Source organism: Carettochelys insculpta, chromosome 3 (genome assembly GCF_033958435.1).
Source record: "Carettochelys insculpta isolate YL-2023 chromosome 3, ASM3395843v1, whole genome shotgun sequence".
NCBI lineage: Eukaryota > Metazoa > Chordata > Testudines > Carettochelyidae > Carettochelys > Carettochelys insculpta.
The window spans coordinates 23,266,299-23,291,714 of NC_134139.1; the positions used below are offsets into that span (position 1 = coordinate 23,266,299).

At 41.7% G+C, this 25,416-nt stretch overlaps 1 long non-coding RNA gene across 1 annotated transcript; it reads left to right on the top strand.

Annotated features, from left to right (window-relative positions):
• Window positions 1–3,240: 3,240 nt before the first annotated feature.
• LOC142010217 (uncharacterized) lies at window positions 3,241–21,313 on the top strand. The gene is made up of 3 exons (XR_012644728.1): window positions 3,241–3,347; window positions 20,068–20,137; window positions 21,206–21,313. It is a non-coding gene; the product is annotated as an uncharacterized LOC142010217 (long non-coding RNA).
• Window positions 21,314–25,416: the final 4,103 nt, after the last annotated feature.

The following is a 25,416-nucleotide window of genomic DNA, read 5'->3' on the forward strand; positions in this document are numbered from 1 at the left end:
TGGTATATATTTGTACTAGACACTTTGTGGTCTCAGTCACAGCTAATGCTTGTGTATTTTTCCTTAAGAGACCTTCCATTCTTTCTCCTCTTCAATGAGGCAGTTGCATCACTTTCCCATTCACCCAAGTAACTTCCTCCAAAATTATCAGCAATACCATTGATCAAAAACAACTCTGTTGTAGTCAGTGAGATTCTACCTCTGGCTTCACATCAGGAGCTAGATAATCAAGTAGCTACTACTTTAACGATAAGATGTCAATCACAGTGCAGTTCCTTCCACAAAAGAACCCAATCCTAATCCACAGTGGGCTGGGTGGGAGGGTGGAGAAGAATCCTTGAATACAGCAGAGCCAGATGTGTTACTGCAGTATGGAAACTAAAAAATAATTACATAAAATAGACAATCTTCATGCTCACTTCCACAAGAAGCAAAACCTCTGGATCTGGGCTGCAAGGGAAGAAGAACAGAGGCAAGTCAACATAGAAAGAAACCATTGGCCAAATGCCAACTAGTTGCTACTTAAGGATGCTTATAATGCACCAGTTAACCAATAATTGACTAATGTCTGTAAGTATTTCCATGCCCATATGTAACCACCCATAGAACCTCTGAATCTTAGTTCAGGAGCCTCTACAGTTTAAGCTAAAAGCCAATTGCTTCTCAGAAAAGGCCATGGAAGAGACTCGTTCTTTCTTCCTGTAAGTGGTGTAGGTTCCACTATGTGGGAGAGTGAACCACAGCCAGTAGGTATGTGGTTTGCAGTTACATGTACCGGGGGTGAAAGTAACATTTATTTTACAGGGACTGTTATATTAACCCCACCTCCTAGGGGTGGAGGGAGAGGCTAAGGGCAGGAGACTGGGGGGGCATGATATGACAGTACCTGTACAAAATTTAAATGTGGGGTGGAGCACAGAGTGCTCAGGGCAGGAGGTTGGGTGTGAGGTGTGTATGGTGGTGGGCTCAAAAAAGGGGTAGATATATGCAGGTTACAGGAGTCAGGATTGGGAGTGTGAAGAGAGGCTCAGGGCAGGGGGTTGGTGTGTGTCGATGGGAGTGTGATGGGGAAAGACATTTTTAGGGGGATGATGGGCTGAAGCTCCCCTTCCTGATTCCTACCAATGCTGCTTGTTGCTTCTCTTTCCATTCTCCCACTATCAGAGAGTAAGAGGACAGCACATAGCATGGATCATTCACTCCTTTGCCCCCTGCCCTTCACAGCTCGGAGATCAAGGAAAGCAGGTGGGCTGTACACTTTCCTCTCACTCCCTGAGAGTGAGGTAAGTGTTAATGGGAAGCAACAAACTTTGTCAGCTGGAATGTGGCATAAGTTAACATGGCCCTAGAGCTTGTCAAGGTTTGATCACCACACTTTCAGATCTTCAAAAATGAGATCTTCAAAAATGTCTAGTATGAAGAAAATCCAGTCAGCACTTTTCAAGGTGCCAACACTGGCATCTATCAAGTTTTAAAAATAACAAGCAGAGAGGGCAGCTTACTTAGAACCATGGATGGAAGAGGAGAAGAATATGCTGATATTACCACTGAATGAAGAATCAAAAAGACGGAAGGAGGATGAAGACATAGTGGAATCATGGGGAATTGTGGAGAATATAAGATGGCAAGGAAGTGGAGCCAGAATAGAGTCTCCGGGCATTTTGTCAAGAAGTCATTCACAATCTTAGTGAGAGCAGTTTCAGAGGAGCAGAGAAGGAGAAGGAGGAGTTGGGGCTGGTGCAATTTGAGAGGCACTCAAGATTTACTGAATTGGGATTTAAAGAGAAAAAGAAAATCTGACACTAGATGGAGAGACTAAGAGGGTCAAAAAGATTTTCTGAAAATGGGTATTGTGACAAAGAGGAACCATAGGCAAGTAAGAGGACCAAAGAAGGGGTGAAGGTGAACACATGGGAGCTTACAAACTCACAGAGGAGGGGAGCAATGGACAGGAGAAGGGGTTAGAGACATGGAAAGCACTCCCCATTAGTGAGGACAGAAACAGAAATTGGCTGTTGGAAGGTGAGATGAGACAGGTCACAATACACCTTGTCAGCTAACCCCGCACTGGTCAGGAAGAACGACCGCTATAGGCAGAGAGCTTTAAGAGAGAGTGAAAGTGTGCAGATAGGCAACCAGGAGGAGAGGGAATATGACAGCTATGCAAGTTAATGCAGCCAGAAGTCTTCCGGTGGAACAACTCTACTGGGATTCACAGCCTTAGGCTACGTCTAAATTGCTGGGAGTTGTTGGCAAAAGATAAGCAAATTGTGTAAGGCATTTGCCTATCTCCTGCCAACTGTTCTGTTGAGAGACGCTTTCCCAACATTTGGCCCATACACATGGGGCCAAATGTCAGGAAACCCCCCCCCGCCAACACACCCCTTCTTCCTTGTGGAACGAGGATGACTGGGATGTTGGCAGAAGGCTCCTGGAGCAGCAGACTTCTGTTGGGAGACCTCCGGAATCAGGACAGAAGGCTTCAATCTAGACATAGCCTCAGGGGGTAGATAATTTGCCCATCCACCTGCACTACTCTCCTTGGCACTTGGTACAATTATGCAGGCTTTGCATGGGAATAGAGGTTGGCTCCATTGACAGCTACAAATATTGCCCATTGTGTTTCATTGTATATTGTGTGCCTCCTTCTGTAGCTGCTGATCTCTCAAAGCCATGCCCCACCATCATCCCATGAAATGAATTCCCAGTACAGACAATGGGGCCCAAGAGTGAAAATTTGTGGAAGGATACAATAGTCACATAGTCACAGAAAGGTAGCCATGTTTGTCTGTAGAAGCAGGTCTGTCCCACGAAAGCTCATCACATAATAAATCATGTTATTAGTCTTTAAAGTGCTACATGACTGCTGTTTTGTTTTGTACAGTCACTTAGTTTGCTCATAAAATTAAAGGTAGTCTTCCATACACTGAACATGCCCCTATTAAATCTTTTCACCCTTCCCTCCCCTGACAACTAATTGAAGCTGTTTAAAATTCAGCATGTTCACAACTGAGCATGTACTCATGCCTTAAACACTAAGCATTACATGCTAAAGAGAGCAGTTCCTGATAGTTAAGAAAGATTAATCTTATCATGAAAAACTGGGGAGGCGGAAGGTCACAGATGAAAATGTTTCAGGAGACGTGCCTGCTGGCTACTGATAAAGAGGTTTCTGCTGTGCGCTCAGGAGTCATGAGCTTGAGACAAGCCTTTTACTTCTTGATCACTGGGCTAGTAAAAGGACGCCAGGCTGCTCTGTGTTCAGTCTCTCTGGTAAGGGCTTGTTTGCTGCTGTCCTCATCAGCATCTCACCTGTCTGGAAGACTATTCTGCCATCCAATTTCAATGTAGGTGAAACTAAAAAACACACAGCATCCATGTCTGTCTGTCTCTAATTGGCCAGCATGTCATTAAGAAAAGAAGTAACTTGTTAATATTCAGATGACCTATGAGGTGTGAGTTGTGGAGTGCAAAGCTGTGGATTAGTATTTCTCACAAACTGTTGCCATTTTATCTGTGGCTAACTTAGAGGCAAAAGTGCTTCTTGGTCTGATGTGAGTAAACGGTGGTAAGAGTGAATAATTACTTAATCGCTAAAATAAACACAGTACTAAGTATCATTGAGGGATTCTGGAGGCAGCAGGTCTTCTCTGTCTGAGTTGTGTGTTTTTTCTTCCTTTTGCATAAAACACTAATGAGAATCGACCTCCACTCACCAGGTTTATTTGTCTCCCTGTTTCCTCTGGAGTTGGAAATTGGAATCTGTTTGCTCCTTGGATGGTCTGGGATTTATTTCAGCAGAGAACTGATTTATTTAGAGTAAATTCACCACAGAGTGAAATACAAACGAGAAGATGAAATAAATTTATAAGCTTTAACTTAAAGCAGAGTCATTCGCTCTGTGATTGACCCTCACCTCTTCCTCTTCTCCAAGTCACAGGCCCAAGAGTTTCAGAATGAGACTAGTGATTTTTGTTACTCAAATAGAGCCACTAAAAAGATCTGGTTTTCAGAAAACACTAAGGACACCACCGCTGAAAAGCAGGTCCCCCTAGATGTCTCACACTGGGCATCAGGTCATTAGTTATTTTGTAAAATTTTGCCTACAGCTTTCATGACTGTAAAAAAATGCTTTCAGCTTACTCTTGGGGCTTGATATTACTCCCATGCAAATCAACAGGAAACTCCCCTTGACTTACATGGAGCAGGATGAAATCTTTAGATATAGTGAGGTTTGTGTGCATTTTTCATACAACTGGCAAGTGGGGGTGGGGGAGGAAAAAGCCTCTGGAAAAGCCAGCTGTAAAGTGATACCAACCAGCAAGGAGACTTAAGGCCAGGAAGCATACCGGGAACTATTTTTAATCCCTGTTCTGTAATTTCCTAGCTTTCAAGTTGATGATGTCCCTTTTAAGATCAAGGCCCTATCCTGCACTTTTGGAATTATCCCCTTTGATGGCCATGTGACAAGCATGAGTTCCTAAAATTAACCTCTGGTATTAGGGACTGATCTTGACTGGTGCAGAAGAAGGTCTTCATTCAGGAAAATATCCCCATTCACAAAAGAATTTAAGCCCCTATATTAATTTGTTTTGAAGTCAGTTTGACTTAGGGATACCCTTAAATTAAGCACTTGCTTCAGTGTTGTCCTGGATAGGGATGGAGTAGAGGTTGAACCTCTTTACTCCAGCACCCTTGGGACCTGACTGGTGCTGAACGAGAGAATTTGCCAGGCCATGGGAGGCCAGTACAGAAAACCCTTGATTTAACAGACTAATAGGTGGAAGAGGTGTCCATTAATGCCAAAAGTCCATTTTATCTGAATGGTTATACTGTATGATGATGCTATGACCTTCCCAGACCATCACTCACTCCTGTCCTCTGCCCACCCTCTTCCCTTCCCTCCTGGTGCCCCATTCGTCCCCTCACACCTCCTTCTCCCTCTCCTAATTACCAGGAGAGGAGCTCAATGCCGGCCTGGCTCCTTCCACCTCCTGCAGCTCTCAGTGCTGCGGCTCCTCCAGGCCCCGGCTCCAAGCCACCTATGCAAAGGTAGAGCATGGCCAACCCCAGCCTGCCAATGGGCAGGTGTCTCCAGTACCATGGCTGCTGCTCAACGCCATTCCAGGCAGTGGCAGCTGGGTGCTGACATGCTCCATGCACACAGAGCTGGGAGTGGAGAGCTCCTGCATCCCACTGCAGGCCCCTCCCACTGTTTCTCTGGCTCTGTTGGCCCCAGCCGCCCTGGCAGCTCCTCCCAGCATGGCGGTAGCTCTGGCCAATTCCTGGAATTTATTTGCAGGGTGTGGGGCTTGCAGACAACATCTGTTATTTCGATAACAGCATCTGTTAGTCCGATATGTCAGGGTCTGTTAAACTGAGGATTTACTGTATCATCTAGCATGTTACCAACACTTCCACTGCTTACTGGGCTCTCAGAAGATATTTAAGGGGACATTAGAACTAAATAACAGCACAGGAGAGAGCCAGGAGTGGTGGCTGTAAACAAACTTTATGGGACTACAGCAGAACTTGGCCACACCCATGATACATGGTCGTCTGCCTAACTAAAATCCTGCAAAATTACAAATGCTGCTGGATGAGAGAGTGCCAGACTAGAGAGGTTCAACCTGAACTACAGCATGTTTTGAAGTTCGCTTCTGAACTGGGGCTCCAGTTGACAAGAGAGGCTGGTGCTAAGCCCCTCACAGGATCAAGCACTCTGTGAGGAATTAAAAAAATCATTGATGATTAGCGGTGATGTCCTTACTAGCTGAGGATGAAGCAGGGGAAAAGATGGTTCCCTAGTCCTAAGCAGAACACATTGGGCTGATTCTCTTTGTTCAAATCTGCTATTAGTAAATAATTTAGAAAATACTCTTCTTATCTCCTGGTATTCCCTCCAGCTCTGGGCTAGATGAGACTTTATCAGCTTTTTACCCAAGCAAAATTAAAATGGAATGTGCCAGACTCTGTGTGTCCCTGCTGCACCTGGCTTCAGGAAGGTCATGGCTGGGTCAATCTGTACTTTTCTGCAGAGCTTTGTTATTCATCCATATCACTCTGTTACAGTTACAGGGGTCAGTTCTGCGGGAAGGCTGAAGAGCCTGGAGATTGTTAAGCACAGAATTTTGTTTACTCCCTGTTTTATGTGGGCATATTTCATAGGACTTAAAGAAGAGATCATTTGCTTGCTGAGTTAACCATCATTTTAACATCCCACATTTCCATTTTAGGACTGTGCTCTGATGAGCTCCTATATTTTTCAGAATTGCCCCGATCTCCTGGAACAAAATGTGGTGTGCAGGGCTGTAGACAGACTCTTAAACATAAGCCTACAAGAGTGGTTAAAATATCACTTCACGGAGATAAGGGATTTTTTTTCTTTCCCTTATGAAAACAGTGTGGCCTCAGAATGTCAGCCCAGTCTGTCTGTCAGTTCTCAGCTGCACCATGGGATAAAATAGCTGATCCCTTTTATCCCCTTCTGGGAGTAGTATTAATAGTACACTCATTTTTGTTCCATTTATAATTCATTGCTATTCAGTTATTTGGATTTACATTGTTGCATTAAAAGACATGAGACAAAAAACTTAGTTGGCTAAAAGGCAGGGAGGACAGGGTATTTTGTAATACATTGTGGTGTGAGGAGAGGTGGCTTCTGGATGCATTTGTTTGAGATGATTGTGTGGTGCCTGTATTAGATGCTATTTTGTGCTCATTTCCTGCCAGGCTGACCAGGGAGAGTTGATGTGTGCATAGTGCTCTCTTGCCAGCATCTGCTTGGAAATAAGATGCAAGGATCAATATGCTAATCTTTGAAGTGGGGTGGGAGGTGGGGCAGAATGGGTGAGAAGGAAGAAATAAAGACTATGGGCTTGTCTAAAGATCAACATGGTCAGGGTTGATCTTCCAGAGTTTGGTTTTGCGCATCTGGTGAAAATGTTGCAAAATCAATCTCTCTGGGGTCGGCAGTTGATCCTTGTACACCACTCTATCATGTGTAGTAAGGGAGGTTGATGTGAGAATGTAGAGGCTAGGTCTTCGCTACGGAAATAAGTCAATTTCAGTACGTTGATTCTAGCTATGTAAATGCAGTAGCTAGAATTGTGTATCAGAGAATGATTTATTTCTCTAGTATAGACTTAGCCTATATAATAACAAACAGTAGTTTGTGTCTGCTGCTAAAAATTAATAGAGCACCACATACTGCTCAGGCTTTCAAGATGTATTAGTAATTATAAACTATTAATATGCAAGAAATGTCAGTTAAAAGGTACTTGCAACACATTTATTAAAAGGAACAAGGAGTCCTGTGACACCATAAAAACTTACAAATTTATTTGGGTGTAAGTTTTCTTTGGCTGGGACCCACTTTGTCCAATAAAGTAGGTTCCAGCTAACAAAAGCTTATGCTCAAATACATTTGTTAGTCTTTAATGTGCCACAGGTTTACTCATTGTTTTTGTTGATGCAGACTGGGACAGCTACACCTCTGAAATGTGTCATCATCTTTCTTAAAATGTTTCATTCAGCGTATGGACAAGACCCTGAGTCTAATAGAAAAGACTGATCATTGGAATGCATGAACGCTGTGAGCATGGAGGATCCATTGGGCTGTATGTGATGACTGTCGGTATTGAGCTCTGGACCTGCTACATTGCTCAGCTTCTTTCTCTGCGTTCTGTATAGTGCTGTGCCAGCCACCATGAGCAAAATCAGAATAATTGGAATTCAGAACATATTTCTAAGTCATAACTCAAAATACAGTTTTCCTCCCATTCAGGAAACAATATCTGAATAGGTTTTCTATATATACCGTAATAAGAGTCCTGTTATTCCTGACTGAATCCCACTCAGTTTCATTTGGGAACAGGACCTTTGAAAATCTCCCCCTGTGAACTCTGGGTAAACTCTCATTAAAACAGAGAGGTAGCCAGGTTAGTCTGTACTCCAACAAAACAACGATTTTCTTTTCACTAGAAAGATATTTTTATTTATTTTTATTTTCACCTGCGTTTCTTATATATTTTTGTCACTTTAAAGTCAGTGTAGGGTAAAAGCATCCCATGTGCCTTCAGAGGGTGACAGCTTTAGATACAGATTCTCTGCTCTGTCCATAATACCCTCAGGGTTCACTCAAACATGCGGGAAAGAAAAGGAATTTTTCAGCCACCTTTATGCACCCTTGATCCAGGGCCAACCCATGGCATAAACTGAAGCAGCCTGAACCTACTTTATCTCACACTCGGCTGCCCCTGATCCCAAGGGGTTGTTCTGACAAACTAGGTTCGGCAAGACTTAACAGCTTCCAAGCCATGCTCCCTTTTGCCCAGCCACATGCTTGCACAATGTGAATGTGTGTGTATGTATGTGTGCGTGCATGCATGCAGGAACTAGGATATCAGCCTCACGCCACAGGGGAAACCCCTGTTAGCCAGTTTAGCTGGCTTTGCGGAAGTTCTGCTCTACTAGAACAGCACAAAGCAGCTACAGCCAGATCGGCATCCAGGACCTCAAGATGTTTTTGCAAGTAAAACTAAAGAAAAACCCAACAAGCCCACCACTGTCAAACAAGTGACAAAATGAGCTAGCTGTATTTTTGTAATTTCTTGGAATTGTTCTCTTATTTAAAAAGGGACATATTTAATTTGAAGCTGTGACTCACACAACCTGATGCTACTTGTATGCACTGCTATGAACGTGTCCTATAATTTTTTAGGTGGATGAATGCACTTGACCATGAGGGTTCTGAATCTGGACGTTGGGTTCAACACACACTACCTAAAAATAATCCAAAATCAGGCTGCCACATTATTCTTTTGAAAATAAACCCATGGGAAGATCTTATAACACATCAGTCATGAAAGAGTCTCTTCCTCAGAGGAAATGCTAGTCAAATCAAGCCATCTAGCGTAAAAGTTACTCTGAAAGTATGGACTCTGATTATGCCCTCTGAAGGTCTTTTCCATTTATTAGCGGCTAGGTTCCCCATTACAACTGTGCAACAATTACTTTTTGTCTTTTGCCTGTACCCTATGCCACTTTTCAGAATGGTCTGCAGGTGTAGAGGGGACTTACTGCTGGTTTTTCCGAGCGGGAAATCTGCAGTCTGCATTGACAAACTCACTATGTCTACTATGGAACACCACCAACCTTGCACTTCTAGTATCTTGCTCTCTGGAGGTCTACAATGGCCCCTTTTTCTCCTCGATGAGACTAGCCCATGGTTGGGGAAGAAGGATGCATGCTATGGAGACAAACCAAATGTGTTCGATTTGTATTACTGTGACTAGAGGGGAGCTGGTGAGTGGCACTCCAAGCCCTCTGTGACACCTCAAGCACATTCTCACAATCAGTATTTGTATCAAACTAGATTTTCTACTTGCTTTTTGCCTTAATGGTTGCAAAGGAGATAGTAAGCTCTCTCAGATAAAAAAGAATGGCAATATAGGTCTAAGAATGGTTTCCAAATACTCCCAAAATACTTAAATATAATGAGTTACTGATTTTAGCATCTCCAGTGTTAATTGGGAATTTTCCATCGATTTCAGAGAGATTAATTAGGATTTAGACCAGTATAAATATGATCAGTGTTTGGGTATATGCTATAAAAATCGTACTTGCCGTATTCATCCAATCCTTACTGCATAGTAAAATATTGCCTTAGTGTGAGTATACAGAAGAATTGCACTTTGAGTGAACACATAGTTTCTTATTTCTTTTCCTCAGAACACTGCTCAGGTTTATTTTAAATGAGAAAATTAGACTCACGTCATACATTTCAATAATGCTAAGTTTCTGCTGCTTAACAGAAAAGGCCGCGCAATTCAAACATTTGGGGGCTTTTTTATTGCTTTATAGATCATACTTTTAAGTACGTATTAGTACTCAGCTTTGTTGTGTTGTGCCAGTTCTTCTGCTCTCCTTCAGCTGTGACTTAACCCTCAACTTTGTGGTTCCTGGTGTTTGATGAAGTCACCATTTGTAATTATTTAAGCCCAAATTAGATGGGACAGAAAGGGAGACAGATCATATAATTATTTGCAGTAGTAGCACTTGTATTCCATTCTTAAAGTTACTTGAAATAGTTTGAACTTGCAGATGGCTTAAGTATTTCATATATTTGTAAAAAAAAGGAAATATATATATTGAAAAGGTATTTATGATGGGAGACTGGTGCAAAGAGGACCAGGAGCACAGTTTTAGCAGGAGCACAGTTTTAGCAGGAGCACAGTTTGCAATCCTATTACCACTTATTGTCTGTCATTGTTGTATCAGACACACTCCATTCATAGCTGTTCTCTTTTTCCTTTTCAAAATGTGCCCAGTGGTCTTGCTCTGTTTGTTGTCAAGAATGAACTGCCTGGAGTAGGAATGTTTCCCAGACGGGATGTCAAGAGGTCAGTCTGGACCTCTGGACATTTGCAGCACTAACTTGCAGACATGTCATGTGAAAGCAGTGTGATCCTTTGAGTATTTGATTGGGGTTTGTTTGTATATATGCTGCAAAGCACGATTCAGATCATGAGATTAGCTGTCAGGTCATCTGCCATGAAATCCATTATGAAAAACACCCGGAAACTGATGCTTGACTTGAAATCCTTAGTTTGCTAAATTGCAGAAATTATCTTTGGAAGGTCTTGTCAGTTTTATGTATGTATTTTTTAAAATAATGTTTGCAGCAATGCCTCATGCAAAGTGCTAGTTGAATAAATCTGTCACTGAAACTTCAATTCCAGATTACCACACTCCAAGATCTGCTATTATAAATGAAAACGCATCTTTAGAAAGTTCACAACAGCCTGAAGTAGATGAGCTATTGAGATGCAATAGAAAATCTACCCTTTACAGATTAGTCAAAAAAGTGATTGTAGTCCTACATGTAAACACTGTCTAACTGTATTGTCAGGGTAAATGGCCCATGATTTGCTACCAGAAGAATAGGTTAGCTTTTTCCTAAGACTATGAATAATGACATAAATTATCTAAAAATAAAATCTTTTGCTTGCAAGCATGGTAAAAAATTCAAAGGCAGATAGCAAATCAGTCCATTATCAAACTACTATGTATACTCTTCAGTATTTTTTTTAATCTCTGTGAGCATCAAGATACAATTTGTCAGAAAATGCATCTGAGTAGCTCTTAAAGTACCTTTAAAAGTGGCTTTTATCAATGGAAGTCCTAACAAAGCCGCAGCCCTGAACTAACAAGATCAAACAGGAGTGAACTGGTTTCATTTTTCTGTGTAGCCATTTTTAGGATTTGGGAGGTCTTTATTTGTTGTTGTTATTGTTATCTCTTTTCATGTTTTCAGACTGCACACTGTTTCCTATGTGTGATGGATTTATGCAGTTATAGCCCCATTTACCTTTGCTGCCATTTGAATACAGCAGCAAATCATAAACTCCTTAAGGAGAGGAAGGTAAAAGAAAAAAAATAGTGTAATATATGTTCTCTGTTGTGGAGCAACACTTCTTATTCCATTAGCAAAATACTTTCTTGTTTTCCGCTCTGTCTCTTCAAAACACTCCCCTTGCCCAATTTATTTCAGTGGAGCTGACTGGCTGAAATATATGAATAAAGGCGTAAAGAAGAGCTAAGAATTGCGCCAGATCTACAGCTTGAATAATTTTAGCTAAACATATTGAAATCACCCTTGAAAAATTGTCTTGAAAACCTACCAAACCAGACACAAAATCTGCTCACATACCCTCACCATGAAGATACTGATAATCAAAGGGGAGTGGAAGAGCAGGGGAGAGAAAGCTGTTTTACCCACCCATCAGAATAAATGAATCACCCCAGGCAAGTGGTCTTGCAGAATTTTAGAAAGCTATATTAAATTTATTGAATAATTTCCAGGCAAACTAATTTCTAAATGGATTTTTCAGTGTCCATTTTTAGAATCATGCACCAGCTAGGTAGTAAAATGTGTACATAAGAGACAAGACACAAAAAAATGGTCAGTTTTACCTCCCACCCCCACCTCCAAAGTGCAGCCAGGAGGTAGTTGTCTAATGCAGGAACAAACATCTACACAGGGTGCATGATTATGAATTCTCTGCATACAGCCCAACATGGCTCAATCAGATTGCACGGGTAGTGGATGAACATGTCACCATTGTACTTTTTTATTTGCATAAAACAATTACCCCATGGACAGTGGCTTCAGAGTTGTCTAGACAACATGCTTTAGATGGTATCACTGACCTCAGACACACTAGGCTAGCTCTAAATTAGCAATGAGCAGGGCTGGAGGGATGTATTATGGTAGTTATAAACCATAAGAAGGTATTTAAATAGATAGATAAGACACATGCAAATCTTTTCATTGCCATGACAACCATCTTGATATAGGTTTTCCATATGTAGTAAGAAGGGCAGAGCAAAAGGCACTTGAAAAATAGCAAGAACCTGTAATGATAATGAACCCTGACAGTGTATTAGTCTAGATCTTGGTCACTTATTAACTCTTAATAGAATACAAACTTCTATAGTAATATGCTGCTCATTGGGTCAGGGAACAATTACTTCTAAACCTTTGCTATAAGGATCTCTACTATATGGTGTCAACTAATGTACCAATTCTTCACAAATTGATCTGACTGATTAAAAAACACTTTGCTATTAGATTTAAATTGCTTAGTGGCTCAAAAGTGTTTTGCAGGGTGGGTTTGCATAAAGTATGAAAATATATTATTTGAGCATGTCTGTATTTCCTCCTAGCTTTATCAGCCAGGCAGCAAATCCCTGTAAATCTGAATTCCCAAATAACAGCAGGACCAAACACAACCACACACACACAGACACACACACAAAATCTTTCTCCACATTAAATGGTTGAGGAGGTGGGAACCACATCTATTTCCTTTCTATTTTTTTTCTTAGTTCTTGATTTCTTCTGAGTGAGAAAATAGTAGTTTTGAGGAAGGCTTTAGGCACTAATGATCCCTCTTGAGTTCAGCGAGGATCCCCCTCCAACAATATATTTCTCAGATAGAGCCATGGAACTTAGTTTGACACAGATGCTAGGACCTCATGTGTCTTGCCCAGTCTGGCTGTTCCTACACATGCCGCAGGCTAATAAAAGGCCTGAAATATGCTAATGAGGCATGGATGTAAATACCTGGTGCCCCATTAGCATAAGGTCATATGATTTGGAGTCCGGAAGAAACTCTTCTGGGCTCCAAAACAGCATGTAGAAGCATGGCCTCTGGGGGATCTTCCGCAAGAAGGTCCTTCTTCTGGGGCCCCTTCTTCCTGAAAATTTTTGGGAAGAAGGGGCCTCCAGAAGGAGGACTTCCTTCTGGAAGATCCCCCAGGGGCCACGCAACTATATGGTGTTCAGGAGTCCAGAAGAGCTTCTTCTGGACTCCAAATCATGTGACCTTATACTAATGAGGCACCAGGAATTTACATCCATGCATCATTAGCATATTTTGGGCCATTTATTAGCATGCCACTTTTGGAGAAAGCGACTTGTGTACAAACTACTTATATGTGTTTCTTCTTCCTGTGTTTGTCTCTGGTTCATTCGGCAGAATGCTGGAGTGTGTGAGAGAAATGGGGTGAATACAGGCATACTACAGCACCTCACCAGAAAGCTTTTGCACTTCCCTGCTCTGACCAGGTGGCTCTGCAGTTCCTGGGATCCTTAACAATGAATTGTGAGAAGGTGTGGGGGCATTTTTCCATGACTCTTTTTGGAAAGCTCTTTGTACTCTTTGTAAACATGTACTAATTCATTATTACAGTGATTTTCAATGTGTAGGTAATATGGTTTAATTTAAGAGATACACAGTGGGCCAAATTCTGGTTTTTGACTGGTGCTTTCCTACTTACTGTGCAGTGACAGATAGAATGCACACAGAATGGGGTGTCTTCTGCCCTGATTCAATTCCCTCAAGCCCGCAAAGTTTTCTTTGAAAGGGGTTGAAGTGGGCCACTGCCAGGTCAGTTGTGCTTCTTGCCACAATTCCTGGGTTTGAATATAAATATAGGCTTCCTAAATCATTGCCTCAGTCAAGTTACCCTTCCTCCTTGGGTCCCTCAGCCAGCTCACCCATTCCCACCACTGCGTGCAGATGTAGTCTCCTCACCTCAAAAAAGATATATTGGCATTAGAAAAGGTTCAGAAAAGGGCAACTAAAATGATTAAGGGTTTGGAATGGGTCCCATATGAAGAGAGGCTAGAGAGACTGGGACTTTTCAGTCCAGAAAAGAGGAGACTGAGGGGCAATATGATAGAGGTATATAAATTCAAGAATGGCATGGAGAAAGTGAATACAGAAACATTATGTACTTGTTCCCATAATATAAGAACTAGAGGACACCAAATGAAATTAATGGGTAGCAGGTTCAAAAATAATAAAAGAAAGTTTTTCTTTACACTGTGCACAGTCAACCTGTGGAACTCCTTACCAGAGGACACTGTGAAGGCCAGGACTCTAACAGAGTTTAAAAAAGAGCTCGATAAATATTTGGAGATTAGGTCCATAGATGGCTATTAGCAAGGGGTAAGGTATGGTGCCTAGCCTTTTGTCAAAGGCGGGAGATAGATGGCAGGAGACAAATCACTTGATCATTGTCTTCTGTTCACCTCCTTGGGGGCACTTGGCATTGGCTGTCAGCAGACAGGATACTGGGCTAGATGGACCTTTGGTGTGACCCAGTATGGCCGTTCTTATGTTCTTATGTTATGTTATGTTCTTAATAATTGTTGTGGCTGACAAATATTGGGGTGTTATTTTTCCTTTTAGATCATTAGATGATCTGGGAATTTAATTAACGGCCTTTTCATGTATTTAAAGGAAAGTCAACTTTGCCTGATTCCCCTGATGTGGAGGAGCAATCTTATTTATGAACACTGGCACCTGTCATGTTAATTTGTACAAAGTTTTTGATTTATCCTAAAAGAACACAGTACACAGTGGATTTGGATGAGTTAAAGTGAATCTGCAGGGTGACTTTAATCTTGATGTCTTTATATACTTGAGGGCATTTTACTGCACCTCTGCACTGCTTTCACTACACCATCATTTTCTGTTTTAGAAATGTGGCCATTTGGATCAATAGTTACAGTATAATATATTGTACTTCTGATGGGAACCTCCATAGGACAGTTAAGAACCATAATAGTAATTTCACAAAATGTTTTGATACTGTCTGAAATATATTTAAAAAATAATGTTAGCAAAACATACGCCTGGCAAAATTTACAGAAGCCCTAATGAAATTTTATTTAGCCTTCATACTTGTATTAAAATTAAATGGGGGAATATTAGTTCCTTGCTTGAAACATGAGTGTTTTAATAAGAAACAGAAATATGAAGGACTGGAATACTTGTCTTACTGAATTTGTTGCAGCAGCAATCGTAATCTCTTGCAGAATAAGTATTATTTTCAGAGGGGTGGCATGGATGGGAAAGAATTTTAGATGGTGTGGTGACTGTGTATTTCCCAAACCTGGTGTGTGTGTAAAAAGATTTTTGAAGATGGTCACAGATGGTTGCAGACACAGTAAGACACAGTAAAGGAGCGTATAAAACTTTGCGTCCCTTAAAGTGTTAAAAAAATGTATCCTGCACATGGAGGGTTTTACAGTAAATTCTTTATCTATCAACAACTGGGTTATCACAGCTGTTTATTGTACTGCTAGCCCTGATCCTAACCTTTGAGTCTTTATTGCTTACATACCATTCCCTTGTTTATACGTCTGTACCAGTGTGTGCCCTTGAACTTGGCCCCTCTGAGCCCTGACCTCTGCATGCCGGTTCGCTCGTTCAGGTTGCGTCTGCAATCAGTAAATCTGAGACGGGCTGGCTGATAGCTGAGCTGCAGCAGGGCAATTAACACAGAACTAAAGTGTCATTCATGGCATGGCTGTGAGAGTGGCAGAACACAGATGACAGTCCTCAGCTCTGAAGCTGACATCCAGGCCAGACAGAGGATTATCATGAAAAAGAAAGAGCAACAGAAAAGGAAAAGGGCTGACTAGATTCTCTTTGAAGAATTGTTTATTCCTACGTGTGGGATTCCAGCTGCATGACCGGCAGCTTGGAGACACACCAGCACTTAGAGCTGTACAAAACAGTCTTCACATAGAGTGAAAAGGCAACATGGTGAGGGTGCTTAACTTTAAAACTTTGTCAAACCTTTGGTCTCTCTTAGGCTACAAGACAAAGGCTACAGAGTGTACAAGAAATTCAGACACTGAGAGTTGCATGTGATGAAATGAGCACCTTCCTTCTTTCTCCTCCAGACCATAAGTTGGTGGTTGTGACAAGCCAGGTAGGAGTTACATAAGAATGGCCATACTGGGTCAGACCAAGGGTCTATCTAACCCAGTATCATGTCTTCTGACAGAGGCCAATGCCTTAGGCCTCAGAGGGAGTAAACAGAACAGGTAATCATCAAATGATTCCTCTCCTGTTATCCATTTCCAGCCTCTGAAAAATGGAAGCTAGGAACACCATTCCTACCCATCCTGGCTAACAGCCATAGATCAACCTTTCCTCCATGAATTTATCTAGTTCTTTTTTGAACCGTGGTAATATTCTGGTCTTCATAACATCCTCTGGCAAGGAGTTCCACGGGCCTACCATGCACCATCCTTTTGTGTGTTTAAACCTGCTACCCATTAATTTCATTTGGTGACCCCTAGTTCTTATGTTGTGGGAACAAGTAAAAAACTATTTCCAAATTAGTCATGGTTTTATAGACCTATAGAATACCCCCCTCCTAGTTTTCTCTTTTGTAAGATGACAACTCCCAGTCTTTTTAATCTCTCGTCATATGCCATTCCAAACCATTAATCATTTTATTGCCCTTTTCTAAACTTTTTCCAATGCCAATATGTCTTTTATTGTATTCTGAATTCAGATCTGGGGTACCGTTTGCCTTATTGTAAAGACTACTGTCATTTGCTAAATGGTGAGGTTGGTTTGTGTAGTGGTGAACACCCCAAAACCAGAAGTGGTTATGTCCATGAATTTGGTTTTGGCTATACTTCCTTACATAAAGACAACAGAAGAGCATTCAAATGTTAGGAAATAGTATATGTGTGTACTAGGAAAAACGGCTTCTAAAGTGAAACAAGCTCAGTATTCCTTAAAACCTTATGACACTTCATTGGTACTGAATGAAGAAATGTGTGTGGTTTGTTTGTAGCTTAATGGGATTTTCACCAACTATGTGGCTATTTGGAATTTTTGTAAAGATATGTCCAGCTCTAAAAATTGAGAAACAAGCTAGAAAAAGTAGGTTAATAAATGCAAAGTTTTCACCTTTTTCTCTAAGTGAAAAACTAAATGTACATTACAATCATCTCAATAAAAATGTATTCCTATACCTAGAGTCAGAAATGTCTGGTCACTGTGTGGTATCCACTGGTAAATGCTACCTTTTCCATGGTGACTAATGTCTTTGAGTATTGTTAAATGAAGGACAGATCCTTCTGTCTCTTCATGGGAACTTTGAATGTTCAAATAAAGGGCTTCGTGAAAAAATCCACTGAAGTCGAGGAAAAGACTCCCTTGGACCAGAGTGAGCTTTGTGTCAAGTCCCTAATGCAGGACTGGCTCCAAAGCCATATGAAATGCCTCACAAGATCACAATGACACAAGTATGAGCTTTGATGGCATAATATCATGCTGCAGAAGATGTTGTTTCATGTACTACGTTAAGGGGTAGACTTTCAGAAACAATACTGAGTGGGCGTGCATGTTTCTATAAAACAGGGGTTCTCAAACTATTTTTGCTGGGTTGCACTTTGAAAATATTTCAAGCTGTGACAACTCACCAGTCCCCTCACTCCCAAAAGTGGTAGCAAATTATGGTGCATACTCACAGAAGCATGCTCATGGGATTGCCAGCCATACTTCTGCACTGCTGCTAGAGATGGTGCTGTCTTCAGAGCTGGGCATGGAGAGTGGCAGTTCCTGTACTCCTATCCCACTTTCACCCAACAATATTTTTTGTGCTCTCAGAACCCATTTTCCCATGTTCTATGCTGTGCTGACAACAGGGTCTTCCTGGGTATCTTTGGGCATAAAAGGGGCTGAGGAGGAGAGAGAGACATGCCCTGCCTACTAGTCAGATTCGGGAGGTGTAACTCAGTTATGGTTGAATATCCTGGGTGAGAAAGATGAACATATTGGAGTTGCCTTAGGTTCCTCCTCTCCTTATTCCTTCCCACCACTATCATGGGCCCTCATAACAGCATGCAGTGGTTTACCCAAGCTGGTGCCTCACCCACTAGTGGATCATCAGTGACCATGTCTGATGCCTCTGTCACAGAAAGGGTTGCTTCTGTGAGGTGGTATTTTTTTAATCCCCTGTTACAGATGAGCAAATGGAAGCACTGAAAGGTTAAAGCCATGGCCACAAAGGAGCTACTGCTAGAGTCGGGAGTATATCCCAAATTTCTTGATTCCCATTTTCCTGATCTTCTAGAATGCATGACTTTTCCATATACTGTGAAGTGGCTAGGAATGACAAACTGTGATAGCTATCAACAGTAATCCCCTGTCTTCCCAACCCAGTGTTGACAGGCCTGAAAACAATGATTTAAAGGAAGCTGCAAAAGTGACTTGTCAAGGAGATGAACCATATATTTAGTAGCCACAAAGATGCTTATGTTAAAATGGGTGAATGGGCAAACTGCGACTGCAGGGCTGTGCTGGTGAGGACAGTCCCTCTCCTCTCTAGAATGCTGATGCTCACCTCACCTAGCACAATCTCAGTAAAAAAGTGACCAGGCAAGCTGAGATTGAAGCCGGACAACACTATGTATCAGTCAGCAGGCCCATTGATGGGGTCTGGGGAGGAGAGGGGGCAAAAAGGGCAGTTATCTTGGGGTCTGTTGTTTCAAAAGTGCCCAGAGTTCTGGCCACCATCATGCTACTTTGGCAGAGGTGACAGCCAGAGCCCCAGACCCCTTTGAAGTGCCACAGCAGTGCTGCTCTGATACTTTGAGCAGCTGTGAGGGAATAGGGCGAGAGTTAATGCCATGGTCTAGGTGGCACTAAGGGCTTACAGCTCTTGGCCCCATCCTTTCTGGGGCATGGAGCCAGACACCTTTCCACCTTGAGTGTGGTGTCTGTCAGTCTCGCTGTCTGTCTGCACTGAAAAACATAGCATGTGCTGCTCCTCACTAAGTCTATTACCTACAGGGTGCTGCTGGCTACCCAAGGTGTAACTGAGCCCTGAGAATTTTCCTGATACAATGTTATAGCTCTGTTAGAGCCATCAAAGACAACGGATGCATTTAGAAAGTGTTCAGCTCTCATGTCCTGTCACGAGGGATTTTAGTCTCTCCCCAAACACATTTCTAAATAATTGTTTTTAATAACATGAAAATATTTCAAATCTAAAGTACATATGGTAAAAACTACATTAAAGTTGAAAGTGTATGTTACTTTAAGTGAAGCCTAGGAAATAAAATGGACTTTACTTTAAAGATAAGCCTGAAATATAAGAAATCCCATAGTACCTAGTTATTTCAGCCAAAACAGACCTCTCTCCAGACTTGAAGCATTGGATGCAGTTATATGTATGTTAAAATATCTGAGCACAAGGTTAGTTAAGGCTGCTGTTTCAAACTTAATCTTGAACATCCTGGTGTCAAGTGCTTATGTCTGACCTTTAATTTAAGCATTTTATGCCAGTTTAGATACCAAAAGTACTGTATGACTACAGTGAATATAGTTTGTTCCTTGAATTAACAGGAATGACTGCATCATTCACGTATGAATTTGTGATTCCATAATATGCGCTAGGGAATTAAAAGCAAGAGTCTTTCTTGCTAGATTTATAGGGTCATCTTCAAAAATTGCACAGTTTCTTCATATATTTTGTATTGGGGAGATGTATTGGAGAAAGGATGCTGTTACAATGAACTGAATAAAGCACTGTAACTAGAGTTTAAGGATAAAATGAGATTCTCTGTGTGTTGGGTTTGATGTTCTTAATTTAATCCCTAGTGGACAGTAGTCTGCATTACAAAACCTTCACACATAATTTGGCACAGTTTGGATGATTTGCAATCTCTCTCTCTCTCTTCAGGAGATCCCCTGAGCAGACCTTGCATGCAGACTGAATGACTTTTCTTGTCTCAGGAGGGTGGTCTCTTCAGGTCAGTGTTTAGGTCATTTCTGCAACTCGGTAAGGAAGCTTTGACTGCTTCTGTTTGTGTGGGTAAACAGAGGGCTTCAGTTTCCACTGCCTCTAGCCTCAAACCTTCCAAAATTGAAGAATCACAAAAGGAGGGAAGAAAGTGTAAAATAAAGTGGGGACTGAAGAACATAAAGAATTTCACTTATTTGTGACAAGTTGCCAGGGATGTTTGATTATGGTAATAAGGCTACATCACGAACAAAAGGACTTTAAGGCATGTTCTCTATCAACTGCTCTGACTGAAATACAACACACATTTTTGAACAATTTATATTTTAAATGGGGTATATCAGAAATATGGTGGGGCTGTCCTGAGGATATGGACTTCAACTTGATGAACTAGGGTGTGGGTACAGAGGCGGGTGATGGAGCATGTATCTAGTGAAGATAGTGTCTCTATTTTCTGTAAAACGTGTACTCCAACCTTAAAACTCTCCAATACCTGCATATCTCCTCATTGTTTAAAATTATCCCTGTCAGTGCTGTGCTGAATTATTTGTTTGGAGTCCCTAAAAGGGAACAAGAGAAGAGGTGGAAAGGCGTGGGAAGGAAGGAGAGCAAATGAAAAGCAGGAGGAAAGAGAAGGAATTGGGTATCTTTCATGTAAATGAGTATATACCCAGCATTCTCACTGCTTATGATAAACCAGGCCTGCAGCTGAGTGTGGGGAGGATGAAAGAAAGAAATTGTTTATCAAATATTATTCAATCTCATCTACTCAGATTCTTAAATATTTACAAATAACAAGCAGCCCTGTAGCACCTTAGAGACTAACAAATGGTGCTACAAGTCTGTTTGTCATTTGTGAAGCTGCAGACTAACATGGCTCCCTCTCTGAGCTAAAATATTTACGGTTGCTTTCAAAAATCAGCCTTTTAAAGGCCCCAGGTAGGCAAGTGTGTGAAACATGTGCCTAAAGTAAAGCATATGAATAGTTCCATAGTACTGAATTGTGGCCAACATAAGACATACTCCACTTAAAATAATAGAGGCAGGAGTGCTAATTAGCTCCCCATCTTTTCTCCAGCTCTCCATCATTCTCCTGGCAATGGCTTTTCTGTGCTCCAGAAAGGCTGGAGACAGCTCAGTTCCTGGTGCCCAGTGACTTCCTGAACCATCCAAGAGCCAAGCCCAGTATGTATGTGAGTGTGTGTGGGGTTGGGAGGCATGGAAGTTGGGGGGAGAAGTCTATTACCATTTGGAGATGTGAATATTTCCTGAAGGCATATAACTTGTGAGTATGAATAATGGCCTATTCACCCATCCTTGGCATTCAAGCCAAGGAGCTACCCTTGATTTATATAAGGACACTGTAATATTTTCCATGCCCTCCACAGGTCAGCTAATAATGTAGTAGCTCTCTGGAAGGACATTGTGGGCCCTGCTGTGCAGCTCACACTCACAGGAATAGCACCATTGATATTGGTGGGGCTAATTGCATGAGTGGGTCCCCAGCAATAAAGAGTTGCACAGTGGGCCCTATTTACAAATGGCATTTTCTTACTCAGCAGATCCACTCCTTTTGTTCAAGACAGCCACATTTGCTTACTTTAATAACAAGAATTTTTTAAAGTGATTTTTGTTTGAAGCTGACACTTCTTACAGGGAGGGAACAGGGGACTGTCCACTCTAGTACCTCGTTAGCAGAAGGGTTTGCTTCCCATCAGTTATACCTGTACAAACCCACTGAAGGCTGTGGCATTGCACAGATGTCACCCAGGGCATAATTCGCAAATGAAATGGTTGCATAGTTGTAAATGGGGACCTAATTTGGCCTGAGTGTTGTTTTTCTGGTGATATTAGGGCTCAGGCTGCAGCCCAAGTGCTATTATACCCCTCACATTTCTCAAGGTCCAACAGACTGAGCTACAGCCTGAACCTGAATGTCTGCACTTCAGCTAAACAACCTTGAGTCTCATGTTCCTGAGTGAGCTGGCATGGGCCAGCTGCAGGTCTTTAACTGCAGGGTAGACATGCCCATTATTACCTAGCTAATTTCCTTTCAAGTTACAACTAATTCAAATACCCATTTGCAGGTATAAGTACTTTATTTTTTCTCCCCCTCCCCCCCCATGAGCATTACTGGAAATCCTCTTTGGTGACTTCCACTTGCCATCATTTTCCCCAGTTGTCTCACTCATCACATGCTTCTGGTGTCCTCTCTAGTCCTGTCCAACATAAATCATTCAATACTTCCAGCAAATTTTGCCACCTCACTGTTCACCCCCATTTCCAGTTGATTCACAAATATGTTGAACCACAATATTATTAATTTTATCCCAATCAGATAATTGGTCCTGTGTTTCTGGTTTTAGCTTCTTAACCTGTTTAGAATTGATGGGAGAATGTTTTCGTTCACTCTTATTTGCCAGAGTTTCCTTAAAAGTCTTTTGGGATCACCTTTATCAAAGCCCTTTGAAAGTATAAGTAATGTGCTTGGGGGCATGAGGTTTGCTCAGTGTTGGTACATGGAGTGTAGGGAACCTTTTGCCTCCATTGTACCCAAGCAGTAGACAGCCCCAGAGTTGTGAAATTGTGCAGTGCTGTGAGGGACACTTTTAAGTGGCTTTTGTACATAGATATTTGACTTAAAGTATACCCAGGAGTACCTTCAAGTAATATTTCTGAATCAGGTCAGATCTCCTTGTGAAGAAACATGGCATCATCTGGGCAGACCTTTCATTTTGAATTTAGCATATGTTTCAGGGCATTAGTGAACGGGTCTGGATTATAGGCTGCAAAAATGGCACAAAATTAATAGCACCAAATTCATTTCAATTCATTTCTATGTACTATATATGGGGACTGTCTACGCGGCCCTGAACCTTGTGAATACCATTTAATATCTCTCCTTCTGGTGCCTTTGGGGTACAAAAGGTATTTTAACACCCACACACTTGCACTTCTAGTAAACTGCACCTGAAACGAGGTCTCGTCTCTTCACATTGCTCTTTTGTTGCCTCTTAGGCATGTTTCCCATTGCTTTTTGCCAGTTTCTTAGATTTTGTAGATACACTGGTGTTATCCAGCAGACTAGAGGACAAGAGAGAGGGTATAGAAATAAAAATTACTAGGTGCAAAAACAAAAATGAAAACCCCTACTGCACTATCTGGGAGTGTATCAGTAACACCTGGAGATTATTTCAGACACCCTACCTAAACAGTAAATCAGACAGCCTCCAGTTGTTTCCCTTAGCCAATCAGACAAAAAAGGCAACAGCTGTTTAATTTAGTTTTTATGATAGAAAATTCATATCCCGAATCACTGATATCTTTATTTTGCAGTTTGCTGCTACTGCCCCTCCCAGCTTTTCTCCCCAATCCAGTGTGGTTTAGTGTACAAATGAGTCCGATGCCTTGGTGTGCATGGACACTATTATCCAATGTAGTATGTCAGGACAATGCCCAAATGGAAGATCACTTAAATTCTCTCATTTTACAGAACAAAGGTATAACATTGCCTGGAAGAGTGTGAGGTACCTGCTACCGTCAGTGTTAGGTGAAGGAAATATGAGTGTGGAACAGTGGTTGTGCAAGCTCTAGAAACTGTAAAGGAAAGAGCTGCGATTGGTTTGAGGCTGTGCAACAGCCAGCTACAACTGAATGCTTTATTGCCGTCTGGAAGTGTTTATTTTCTGAACATAAATTCAAGGGACAGATTCAAGGCATGTCTAGAAATAAAGCATATCATCATGTGAGCTAAGCTGACAAGGACAATTTACTGTACCCTGGATTCGTTCTGGGCCAATCGAAAGAGAACAGGCTATTAACATTCTGAAATTCCCGCTGTTCAGTTCTTATTGTCCCTTCACTGAACTTTGGAATGGCATGTATTAACCCCTTGAGAGCCTCAGATGGATAATATGCATTGAAAGTAGGGGCACTTGTTTAGGCACTGTGGCCATATGCAATATGTCCAGATATTATTGACAGCAACTAGACTGCCTTAAAAGCCATGACATTCCATGTACTGTCAAGGGGGCCAGCTGTGGGTTAAAATATTTCCTAAAGGCCGTTTCAGTGCTGTACAGGAGGGTTGACTTAGTCTGTTTAAATCCTGGAGTTCGCTGGTCAGCCTGACCTTGAATTCTCTCACACAGACAGGAACAAGCAGACATATTGTTCTTTTCAGAGACTTCAGAGGTCCTGGAATATGACACAAATTCGGTTCACATGCTCTGAGTATCTCTTTAAAAAGAGTCTTTTCTTCTAATTTGCCAATCTTTCAAGCAAGAAGGGCAACAAAATAGAAGACGATTAGAATTGAAACACAAGACATACAACATCATAATATACAGAGAAAAATGACCACTCAGTTGTTATTGTAATAGGGCCTTATGATAATATCATTATGATAAAAGCATTTGCCAATACCAAGTGAACTGTTCATGTTACGGTACCAGCCTGGCAACATATGCATGTGTAAGTACCAAGAACACAATATTTGTGATTGTTTTGGGTTTTTTATCTTGTTCTGTCTTACCCATATTAAAGGTTTTTTTCCTCGTAAATCTATTTTTCGTCAGCAGCTCCTGGGCCTTTTTCTGTGTGACGGGAGCCTATTGATGTCAAAAGGAGCGCCTACAGGATCCAGTCTCTCTGAACATTACTGTTGAGGGGAAAAAAATGTGTGGGATCAGAATTTCAATATCCCTTTAAGCAGCAGTACCAGAGGGCCAGGCTTAAGTGCCCTCCAGATCCTTATCTTTTCCCAGCTGCCTCTTGCACAGCAGGTGGTGTAGAGCCAGCACAGTAGTTCTTTGTTTTCTTCTTCCTACAGGCCACCAAGCATAAGGGTGCAGCTCAGGAAAACAGTCACGACAGTTTTCTTCTCCTTTGAGCTCTTGTGGACTGTGTTCAGTAGGCCACAGAGCCCTCTCTGACTTCCCATGGCCGAACGCTGAAGTGTCAGAGCCAGGATTACACTTCAGGAGGTCTTGGCTCCTGACCTGTGGTCAGAACAACAGACCACAACAGGACAAGCCACAGGTCCAACTAAAACATTAAGAAAAGGTTATGAGTCTGATTTTCATTTTCATCTTAACCAGGCTTCCACTTTTGCAATATGATAGTCTATACAGCTCGTCGCTTCTCTATCCCTCCCTCTCTTTTACCATAAAATAATCCTTCTCTCTCTTTTCCCAAACCTCTTTTTCCCACTAGCCAACTTGCTTTATCCACCTCCTACCTATCCATTATGTCTTAAATACTTCAGCTGCCAGTGCAAGATCAGAAAAA